The sequence below is a fragment of the Lagenorhynchus albirostris genome, chromosome 7 (genome assembly GCF_949774975.1).
Source record: "Lagenorhynchus albirostris chromosome 7, mLagAlb1.1, whole genome shotgun sequence".
Lineage (NCBI taxonomy): Eukaryota > Metazoa > Chordata > Mammalia > Artiodactyla > Delphinidae > Lagenorhynchus > Lagenorhynchus albirostris.
In genome coordinates, this window is record NC_083101.1 from 75379951 (window position 1) to 75392213 (window position 12263).

A 12263-nucleotide genomic window follows, 5' to 3' on the forward strand; every position below is an offset into this window, starting at 1 on the left:
GAAAGAGAAGAAAAGGGTGGGATTTACTTGGTGTGGTTAAATTTACCATATACTCACACTGTGCTGAAGAAAAGACAGACTTTTAAAAATATATTTTCTTAAAGAGAATAAAGGTCTCTTAAATAAAGTCCTTCCTGAGCCCAGCAGAGACTGGCTTAGATTCCCAGTAATGAGGGAGATGGCAAATCTTTGGTTCTACCTGGCATAGGGTTGATTCGATTTTACCACAGTTTTAAAAATAAATAGTGAAAGCAAAATTATTGCAAGATAAATGCTCAGTTGACCCATTTAATATTCATGAAAGGCATCCTAATTATTTTTGTAATTTTTAAAAGAAAAAAACTTCTCCAAGTTAGTAACCACTTGCTCTCTATTATTTCCAAATCTTTCGGCTAGCTAGAGAATACTTTTGTGGTTAGAAAAAAAATCTTATGATTTGAGACCATAATATTTAGGCAGGTGGCAGTAGAGAAATGGAGGATGAGGCGGTAACTACAGATAGAGCTAATTTAATTGCTGAAGTAAAAAAATAAGGCAGATAAAAAATGTATTTTTACTTTTTAAAGCAAAGGTGTATACCAGCTGGTATGATGTCACTCAGAACCTCCATCGGATACTGGGATAAAGGTCATTGTCAATTACCATTTCCTTCTTTCTCTTTGAGACAGGATATGCCAATTCTTTCTTGGAAAAGTCTTGCTTTAAAGGAAAAACATTCAAATTCAAGGAAGTTGGTTCCTGTAACTATCAACAGATTTATTTACTTTTAGGCACTCTAAGTGAATTTGAGTCTCAGGGTCTGGAAAATTTTTATCCCTGGCACTATGGAAATTTATGTATGACATCTGGAACCACTGCAAGAGATCTTTGAAGGGGGTTAGAGAACACAAAATGCGCTAGAAGACTGGAAATTGGAAAATACATGTCTAATTTTCAAAAGAATACTATTTTAAGCTTGGTGGGATGGGTAAAACTAACACCAACTGCAGGCAAAATTTGGAGGCAATATAGCCCAGTAGCTGAGAACATAGCATCTGCAGGGTTGCTGTGGGAATTCCAGAGGGCATATTGGTTAAATGTTTGGAACACAGCAGGCACTGAGTAACGTGGTTGCTGCTATCATCGTCATCATCCTTTGAATCATATTATGACTCAAGTTTTAACAGAGAGTCAGATTCTAGAGATAGCAAACAGCCAATGAGAATGTTAGAATGGTTAAAATTCTACTCAACCTAATTACGTAATAGTAACAATAACTAACATTTATTTATTGTGCAATTTATTTAAATAGAAAATTATGAGTTAGGTATTATTGTCCCCATTTTATACTCAGGGAAACTTGAGATACAGTGAGAGTAAAACTTGTCCCAGGTCATAGAAACAGTAAGTGGCCAAGCTGACTCCAAAACTCTCAACCCTAATTTAGACTGCCTCTCTAGACAGGTAGCTCACAAAAAAGACCAGAGGAACTTCTACGGCACATCTAAGGGGTTAGGGAAGAGGATGGGAGAAACACAGACCTAGCCCTATGTAAACGGTCATGTGCCACCCCCAAGGATACATATTTCTTGAACTTTTGTGGTCTGGAGTCAGGTCCTGGCAATGACTCTGACTGGCTACATCTTTGGACAAGACACCCTTTATGAACCTCAGTTTTGTTTTCTTTAAAAATAAAGGTAAGGGCTTCCCTGGTGGCGCAGTGGTTAAGAATCCGCCTGCCAATACAGCGGACATGGGTTCGAGCCCTGGTCTGGGAAGATCCCACATGCCACAGAGCAACTAAGCCTGTGCACCACAACTACGGATCCTGCGCTCTAGAGCCCTCAAGCCACAACTACTGAGCCCACACGCTGCACCTACTGAAGCCCGCACGCCTAGAACCCGTTCTCCGCAACAAGAGAAGCCACCGCAATGAGAAGCCCGCGAGCCGCAACAAAGAGTAGCCCCCGCTCGTGGCAACTAAAGAAAGCCGGCGCACAGCAACGAAGACGCAACGCAGCCAAAAGTCAATAAATAAAATAAATTAAAAAAAATAAAGTTGTGCACCACAACTACTGAGCCTGCGCTCTAGAGCCCCCAAGCCACAACTACTGAAGCCCGCGCACCTAGACCCCGTGCTCTGCAACAAGAAAAGCTACTGCAATGAGAAGCCTGTGCACCGCAACGAAGGGCAGCCCCCGCTCGCTGCAACTAGAAGCAAGCCGTGCACAGCTAAGGAGACCCGACGCAGCCAAAAATAAAACAAATAAAACATTAAAAAAAGATTCCCTAATACTTATAACACACTTAGCTTAATATTGTGAAGAAGTTCTTGTATTTCTGCATGTAATAAAATTTAGTGCAATATTATTTCATGAATTTTGATATACCAGGGCAAATTACATGCTGCATGCCCTCCCAGTAATCTCTCAAACACTTGTTTTGAATGGAATATAAAAGTTTCTCATTTAAAATTTTTAAATGCTTTACATTTAATACAATACGTTTGGTTTTAACCCAGCTATCATCTCTGTGTTGGTAACAGAATAACTTTCTCAACTGATTAGAACGTTACTCTTGTTATCAAACAGTGATCCAGCTGGAGGATTTAGGCTGCATCCCCTGAAACTCTCGAGAGGGAAAAGACAAACATCTACCTGGGAGCTTTTCAACTCGAGAGGGGAAACAGATGGACAGGAGGATAATGCTGCGATAAAACTGAGACAAATAATTAATGATGCTATCCTCTCTACGTTCTTGAACACATCCACAGCTAAAAAAGAGGCTGGAAATAAAACTGAATCAAACAAGTAATTGTAAACGATGTGGCCACCTGGAGGACTGCACAGAGCCCTACCTTTAGAGTCAGAAAGACGTGGGCTTGAGTCCAGACTCTGCCCCTTAACGAGTTACTCTCCTGGGCTAAACCCTCCCTCTTTGAGCTTCAATTTCTTCTTTGGTTAAATGAGGGTACTAACGCAATATCACAGTGTGTTTGGGGGATAAGTGAGACAGTGTGAGTAAAGATAGACAAATTTCAAATGTTACATTTATTAACCCAGATTTCTCATAGTATTGGATTTCAAGTGGCTTCATGATCAATAGGGGTCCCAAGTATAACCTGGGCTGTTCTTTGACATCTTCTCCATAAGACGTGACCCTCAAAACTGTACAAAATCTTGGAAAGTTTGAAGGAGAGATCCATTTCCCCATTCTTGGTTTTTATCAGGAAGAAGTTGCCCTAAGGATACAACTGGCCTTTCTCTGTCCTTGTATTAACGTTACCCCAGGGGAAGTGGAGGTACTAACTCACGTAACTGGTGAATTTGAGAAGAATCAACCGGCCACATGCTCAGCTGGCTCAGCCTTCCCTCCTGAGAGATGCCTGCCCTCAGGGAGTGTGCTATTTGCTGCTTCCCCAAAGGCCCTTGTCTCCAGTGCTGCATGGGAAAAGGGGGGTAAATCTAGGGTTTTGATGTGAGCAAACAAAGTTCACTAACAGACCTACAGCTACGTCCTATAAGCTTCAATCAATTGTTGTTGTTGCTTCAATCAATTTCTGCAGAAGCCATTTAGAGAAGACTGGTATTATTGGTTTCGAGGGCCCTTATGGAGATCCCAATGTCATGTTGTGCCCACAGGCTTGCCTATGCAAACGTAGCTTTTTTTAGTAGAGCTGCACTACGACATCAATTCGAGGACGGCCCTGTTTAAGACATACCTTATTTATCTGCAGAAGGTCTGTGTCTGCACACCAGGCATCCACAGTCTCCTCAAGGGTTGACTCAGACAAGAGAGACCACCCATCACAGGGCTCATCTCTCCCACATACTGTGCAGCCATAGCCGTGGACAGTGAGAATGCTAACAGAGGAACCTCTCATCTGCGAGGTGTTTCTAAACATTCCACAACAGTCAGTGAGTACCGGGCGCGACAGCCCCAGGTCGAAGGTGGCTACCATCCAGGAACAGTATACGGCCAGCCTTCTCCACGGGGAATCTAAACACCTCCACCCAGATAAGGCTTCTCCCTTGTCCAGCCTCATGGCCTCAAGCTTCTCTCTGGATTAACTTCAACCTCTGGTATAGTAAAGGGAAAGAGGTAGAGAGGAAGGAAGAAAGGGACGGCTCACCATCTCTGTCCTGTGACTTCTACATCTTGTACCCACCTCTCTCTCACACTCACACGGTAACCTCACACTACACTGCATCCCTGTGCTCACACATCTGGCCCCTCCATCGGTCTGGGAGGGCTGGGATCCCACCCTAGACTTCATCACAGCACGAGGACCTAGCGCAGGACGGGGCACAAACAGAAGCTCAGTAAGTTGTGTGGTGGAACTGTGTGTCTAAATTATTGCTAATTGAATGGAGCACAGATACAACAGTTCCTTCTCCAGGTGAGAGGGCCACGCTCCCAGAATCATGAGGAGAGGATGATCAACAAGAGAAACCTTTTCAGAAAACAGATACTTCATTCGAAGATCAATAGCAGCTACCAGATGTGCAGTTCCCCAGGCCAATCTAAACTGTGCCCACGTTTTCATTTTCCAGCATCTACTGAAAAGTCAGCTCCTTTGGAAGGATGCCCAGCCTTAAAAGAATGTTTCAAAACTCATTGTAGATCTCTGTAACCATCTTTGCATGGTGCTGCAAAGTCCTTTACCTGTGTGCTTTGTTTAAAAACTAAGTTTAAAAAATATACCTCAAAGGAAAAATAATGGGGAAGAGAGGAGAGCAAGCAGCTTGGGGAATTTTTTTTTTTTTAAATATAAGAAGAAAACGTATCACATCACCTCCTTTAGTGCCAACTCTACTTCTGTGACTTTGGTGACCATCCCCAAGCTTCTGCCTCTGCTGCATCCACCCTTTGCTGCCCTTCCCAGCGGGACGTGGAAGCAGGCATCCTGGCTCCTAAACTGTCTCCTTAGATCATCCTGCACAATACCTTAAACTCACGCTCCTCAAGCCATGACCCTGCCACCCACCCCACGCATATGCTGGGGAGGCCTGCGAGCGAGATCACTGCTGGGAGGTTTCATAGCGGGAAGAAGTCTCGAAAACCACTTAACTCAATTCAACCTCTTAATGTATTAAACACAAAAACAGAAACAAACACACCTAATGCCCAGAAAGGTGCCAGGGCTCTTTCCACTAAGGCAGGAATCTCTTAAATATTTATGCAGACCTGACACCTAGCTGCCCTTCCAAACTGCCCCCAAGTTCACAATAACTATCTCTTTCAACACTTCAACACAAACCATATATATATATATATATATATATACACACACACATATTATATATACATATATACCCACACATGTGTATATGCTTTTATGTATAGATAGTATATATACATGTGTGTATATATAATATATACATGTGTATGTATATATTATACATACAGTTTTTTTAATTCCCCTGGTAGTTATTAAGTCTTTTTTTGTTTTCTTTAGCAACATAGACGTTTTTCCCCACATGAAGTCTTATGCAGGACACAATTATATAAAAATAGAGAAAAACTCTCTCTTCTTCAGTTGAAGCAGGGAAAAGGGCCCTCACTCTTAGTCTACCCACCCTCAACAGGCGCTGAAGGACCTTCAGGTGTGGCTCTATGAATCAGATGACTCACCTGACCCCTAATGCCCACCGCACTTGTCAGGGACTAAATTTCTGCCCCAGTCCTCTCCTAGGCTTGCCCACCTGCAGTCAGCCTTCAGCCTGCAAGGCCCGGACATCTGTCACCCCTCCAAGCAGCCTCTCCTGACTATGCTGTTAGAACTGACTGTTGTTACTCCTTTGCTCCCAAAGCTTTGAATGTGTAACTGTTCCTCTGTGCCAAACAGTCTGGACCATTCTTTATTCTCACACCTCACCCCCACCTCCCCGCCCATCTACCATGAGGGCCCACCCATCCATCTGGCAGCCCCTGCAGGTTCATCAGGACAAGTTTCAAACCCAAGCTGCCACGCCGGGGAAGGCTCAGCCCACCCCTTTGCCTCCTCTCCTGACCCTTCCCAGATCTGACTTTTGTTTCTGCTCATCCTTTTTCTTTTGCTGTGGGAATTTTTTTCCCTTTATTTATGTATTTATTTTTTATTGAAGTAAAGTTGCTGTACAATATTACATAAGTTACAGATGTATAATATAGGGATTCACAATTTTTAAGGGTTATACTCCATTTATAGTTATTATAAAATATTGGCTATATTCCCCATGTGTTACAATATATCCTTATAGCTTATTTTATACCTAATAATTTGTACCTCTTACTTCCCTCCCTCTGTATTGCCCCTCCCCCTCTATTGCGCTCATTTTGAACACTTGATTCTCAACAAATGTTTATGGATTTGACTGGCTTTTCTGTATTCTCCACTGTTCCCCTGCACTGCCTCCCATTTGTTCTTTTTCTCTTTCATTTTTCCCCTCTTGAGCCCTGGGGACTCTGGTAGAGGTGGGTGACTGCTGAAGAAGAAAATACGACCCCTACTTGCCCAGAACCGTCTGTCCACTGACTATTCCGTTCTCCCTGGGCCTCCTGGGCACCCTCGGAAAAAAAAAAACAGGAAGACCAAAATAACCCTGGGTGCTTGTTTAAAATGCAGACCCTGGGGTCCCACCCCTCACTTTGCATATACTGACTGATGCACTTCAGTGTTTGAGAACTCCCTGAACTGGAGAGTTTCACACACTAGGCCTGGCTTACCATGGAGTCCACATGGGTCAACAGCCATTTATTGAGGAGAATGGGTAGGACAGAAATGTGTTCACCTGAAGCACTGAAGGTCCAGCAATAAGAACGACAGAAAAAGTCCTTAGGGGAAAGGAGGGCTAGCTGAAATCACACTGAGCATGGAGAGTGCGGCCCTCCCCCTGACTGGTCCACCAGCTACACCACTGATGGCGAGCCTGGTTAGATTCACCACCTCCTGTGTTCTGCGTCTGTGGGCCCCCGTATGGTGCAGAACGGTGGTGAAGTCAGTGAGTCTGAGATCAGACTGCTGGGTTTGACTCCCAGGGCTCTTGAACTTATTATATAACATTGCTAAACTTTAGTTCCATATGAGAGCTAAACGACATTATCCAAAGAAAGCATTTGACCCAGCACGAGGCACAAGGTAAGTTTGTAATAAGCACTAGCTTTTCATTCTTATCATTAACATAACGCTTTCTTGACCTTATGCATATAGACATGTGTCCCCACTTCTGGACAGCAAACTCCATAGGCTTTCCACCTTCCTTCTCTTATAAACACACTCTTACTAGATTACACCTCGAAGGATCGCGGTGGTAATGGAATAAGACAGGAGGTGAAAAGATGTCGGCAGTGGGTCTAGCACACCGTAGGCGCTCAGTAATGGCAGTGGCTGTTGAAGAGGCTGACCTACCTCGACCAGTTCTGGAAGCGAGGAACAGCAGGAACTTCCTCCTCGGGTCTGATGCTCTGACACCTCCTTCCACTCACTAGGCACAGGAGCCTTTCAGGAGGGCAGGAGCCCTGTTCAGGAGGCTTCTCCAGGGACCACATGGAGAAAAGCGGCCAGAAAGCCTGTGTTGATTGGACATTTATGCCTATTATGATAGGAATTCGAACTCTCTCAGGGCAGTACCAGAAAAACTCATCCTGAGTCCAGGGGTGCTGTTTCAATACCAAATATCTTAATTCTGACTTTCTTATGTAACCACAATGTGTAGACTTGCCAACAATATAAAAATAGAAGACAACCCAAAAAAAACTCAAAAGAAAAAAATCTTCTTGAAGTTTCTAAACCAACTTGCATGGAAACATTTACCCCACAAAAGGGTGACGGGTATAAATTTTTTCATTCATTTAGGGGAGTGGTTTTTGTTCTTCCGGTTTTATTTTTTGGGTAGGTTTATTTATTTATCCCACACTATTCTTTAATGACAAGTGAGGGTGACACCATTCTTCTTAAAAACAATGAAAGCGCAGATTTAAAAAAAAAAAAAAAAAGCCCTTAAAAACATCCAAAGGCGTGGGGGAACTTTTGCTCTGAGATGTGTGCTGCTCAGGCCAACGGCGGAAAACAAAGGCCTTCAGCCAAATGCCTGCGGTGAGGACTTGCTTTATTTCTGGTCCAAGCACAGAGGCCAAGAAGCCACATCCACTGACTCCTTTTTCATTTAAGATTCTACATTCACCAGTATGTCTCGTTGAGAAACCCTCCATTAGAGATTTCCTCTATTTGTTCAAAGAAAGAAGAGGAAAAACAGAAACACAGCCACCACTCCTAGAAAAACAGCACCCGCCTACCGCCCTGCAAGAGACCAAAACAGGTGTTTGATACTATTGCCTTAGACTGCATTTTATTTTCTTTAAACTGCGTTTTATACTTAAGGAAAAAAAAACCAAAACAGCCGAAAGCAACTCCCTGAGTTTAAACAGTTTTTGATTTTACATAAGAGCTAAATGACTCAAATTCCTTTTTTGGAAGAAGGTGATGTAGCAATCTATAAAAACCCTGATAAGCATAACCACAAACATTTCTCCCACCAATTTTAGCCAAATAAAAAATATATAGTAAGTCTTGAATCCTCTTCAATAAGTGGTGCTGGGAAAACTGGACAGCTACATGTAAAACAATGAAATTAGAACACTCCCTAACACCTTACACAAAAATAAACTCAAAATGGATTAAAGACCTAAATAAAGCCAGACACGATAAAACTCTTAGAGGAAAACATAGGCAGAACACCCTATGACATAAATCACAGCAAGATCCTTTTTGACCCACCTCCTAGAGAAATGGAAATAAAAAAAAAACAAAAAAGACAAATGGGACCTAATGAAACTTCAAAGCTTTTGCACAGCAAAGGAAACCAAAAACAAGACGAAAAGACAACCCTCAGAATGGGAGAAAATATTTGCAAATAAAGCAACTGACAAAGGATTAACCTCCAAAATTTACAAGCAGCTCATGGAGCTCAATACCAAAAAAACAAAAAACCCAATCCAAAAATGGGCAGAAGACCTAAATAGACATTTCTCCGAAGAAGACATACAGATTGCCAACAAACACATGAAAGAATGCTCAACATCATTAATCATTAGAGAAATGCAAATCAAAACTACAATGAGATATCATCTCACACTGGTCAGAACGGCCATCATCAAAAAATTTAGAAACAATACATGCTGGAGAGGGTGTGGAGAAAAGGGAACCCCCTTGCACTGTTGGTAGGAATGTAAATTGATACAGCCACTGTGGAGAACAGTATGGAGGTTCCTTAAAAAACTAAAAATAGAACTACCATATGACCCAGCAATCCCCCTACTGGGCATATACCCTGAGAAAACCATAATTCAAAAAGAGTCATGTACCACAATCTTCATTGTAGCTCTATTTACAATAGCCAGGACGCGGAAGCAACCTAAGTGCCCATCCACAGATGAATGGATAAAGAAGACGTGGCACATGTATACAATGGAATATTACTCAGCCATAAAAAGAAACGAAATTGAGTTATTTGTAGTGAGGTGGATGGACCTAGAGTCTGTCATACAGAGTGAAGTAAGTCAGAAACAGAAAAATAAATACCATATGCTAACACATATATCTGGAATCTAAAAAAAAAAAGGTTCTGATGAACCTAGGGGCAGGACAGGAATAAAGACACAGATGTAGAGAATGGACTTGAGGACACGAGGAGGTGGAAGGTTAAGCTAGGATGAAGTGAGAGAGTGGCATGGACATATATATACTACCAAATGTAAAACAGATAGCTAGTGGGAAGCAGCCGCATAGCACAGGGAGATCAGCTCCGTGCTTTGTGACCACCTAGAGGGGTGGGATAGGGAGGGTGGGAGGGAGACACAAGAGGGAAGAGATATGGGGATATATGTATATGTATAACTGATTCACTTTGTTGTAAAGCAGAAAGTAACACACCATTGTGAAGCAATTATACTCTAATAAAGATGTTAAATATATATAGTCAAAGACTGAAAAACAGAGTTCCACAAAAAGAAGACTGTCACATTAAAAAAGGAAACACATCTGATAGCCACTTCAGCACATCTTAAACGCAGATTTTTACATAACTGATCAAGATAGAAACCGTTTGCAAGTATTTATATTTTAAATCACAAGATGGCTGGCCCCAGACCCTAGAAATTGAGAGTGATTATGCAATGAGTCGGGCCGAATTTCCTCTCCCCTAATTTGCCTGAACCCGGCAGGGTTTCTAGAAAAAGACAAAACCTGACAGAGCAGGGCAAGGATGGCCAAGGAGCCCTGATTTACTGCAGTTTGAAAGGCCGCTCCACTCGGGTTCTCATTTCTGCAGGGAGTGCAATCCACAGGACTGGGCTCGCTGTACCGAGTCAGCCACACGTTTTTCTCATCTAGCGGAGTGATCTTGTGAAATGTGATCACAGCCTGCGCAGGCGCCTGAGGGGAGGGCAGAGGGGCAGGGCAGTGTTGCCCCAGCACGAGGAATCACTCCAAGTTTGTTAAGCTTTGCTCATGCAGCACCGGGCTCGCAGGAGGGCCCAGACACGAAGGAGGCAGGGCCTTGGCTCTCAATTTGTCCAGTATGAGAAGCTTTCCAAGCGGGCAGCACAAGCAGAGGTGGAGTTGCTGCCCTGAGAGCTAGGCCCCGAAACTGTTCTACATCCAAAGAGGGCCTCGTGGCTTGTGGGGACCTGAAAGTGGAAAATCAGGCCGGAGCATGGGGAATTCCAGTCCCTTCTCCAGCCAAGGGGCTAGCCACAAACAGGGAAGGTCAATGACGGCCCCATCAAGATGTTCCCTAACATCATCAGAGGTCTGGTACTCCCCCCAGCTCCGCACCCAAGCCCACCCTGCTCACAGGAGGAAGGCACCTGCGCCTGCATTTGGGAAGCTGTCAAGAGAGCCTAAGCTTTCCGCGGGGGCACCCGCCCTGATGGCAGCCATCCACACTTGGCACACCTTTGTTTGGTCTTTATAATAGTCTCAATTTAGAATGTACTTAATTTTATAAAGCCAGCTAAAATTGTGTGGGAAGGAGATAAAGCAATTCTCCTGATATCGGCTTTCCCTCCAACCTATCCAAGTAAACATGAGGGTCCTTTTTTTTTTTTTTTTTTTTTTTTGCGGTACGCGGGCCTCTCACTGTTGTGGCCTCTCCCGTTGCGGAGCACAGGCTCCGGACGCGCAGGCTCAGCGGCCATGGCTCACGGGCCCAGCCACTCCGCGGCATGTGGGATCCTCCCGGACCAGGGAACGAACCCGCGTCCCCTGCATCGGCAGGTGGACTCTCAACCACTGCGCCACCAGGGAAGCCCGAGGGTCCTTTTAAGTAAAGGTGCTTTCGGACTAATGAAGAAATAAATGTACACATCATCATTCCATGGCCTACCAGAAACTCCTGAGGACAGAGGATTTAGAAGAAATGATTCAAGTGGAGTTTCCGTAGTCCTCATTGGCCCCATCTACCCTCCCCTGGTCTATCACTCTTTCATCTCTCTCACCAAGGCTGGCTGAAAAAACCTCACTCAAGCCAGCAAACAAGTGAAGGCAATGACGTTTCTCAATGGCAGCATACCCAGGTCAGCATACCCTAGACTAGTTGCCATGATGATGAGAATGGCATGTATCTGCTGGTTAGAACCTTCCTATCATTTATGTGACAAGACACACAGCTATTTCCTGTTGTGGGAAATTTTGGAGGGGTGAGAAAAAGGAAGACAGGAAGGGAAGAGAGACTCCTGACAAAATCTGGCAAAGGCTCTTTGAGGATTTACAACCTGTCCCTCTCAGGCAATAGCAAATAGTCCCATCAAAATGAACTTTGGAGTAACACTTTTGAAAAGAAATCTTATAGTGTTTTGGAATTTTATGTTATTTTATTTTTATTATTATTTTTGGCCACGCCATGCGGCTTGCAGGAATCTCATTACCCGACCAGGGATCGACCCCGGCCACGGCAGTGGAAGCCTGGAATCCTAACCACTAGGTCACCAGGGAACTCCCTATACTTGGAATTTTAAAATATGCATACTTCTTCATTCAGCAAACCCACCTTTAACAATCTTTCAAAAGACAAATATGGGGGCTGTTGCGGTAGGCAGACTTCTAAGGTGGCCCCCAACGATCTAAGTAAGCCTCATGGTATCGACAGCACTTGAATAATCCTCTTTGCCTGAGTAAGGGACCTACTGACTTACTTCTAGTGAATAGAATACAGCAAAAGGGATGGGGAATGCTGCTGAGATTAGGTTATAAAAGACTGTGACTTCCGTCTTGCTTGCAAATTCTTCCACTCTCTTCTGCCTGC

The 12263-nt window shown here is 43.7% G+C and overlaps 1 protein-coding gene across 3 annotated transcripts in view; it reads right to left on the reverse strand.

Annotated features, from left to right (window-relative positions):
- Positions 1-12263, reverse strand: part of MOB3B (MOB kinase activator 3B) — a 203950-nt gene that overhangs the window by 133727 nt on the left and 57960 nt on the right. The window contains exon 1 of one of the 3 annotated variants that reach the window (XM_060155181.1): positions 7370-7464. The exons of the other annotated variants lie outside the window; for them this stretch is intronic. The gene's annotated coding sequence lies outside the window, so the exon portion shown is untranslated. Of the gene's footprint in view, positions 1-7369; positions 7465-12263 lie in introns of those variants that run through there. 3 annotated transcript variants of the gene reach the window in all.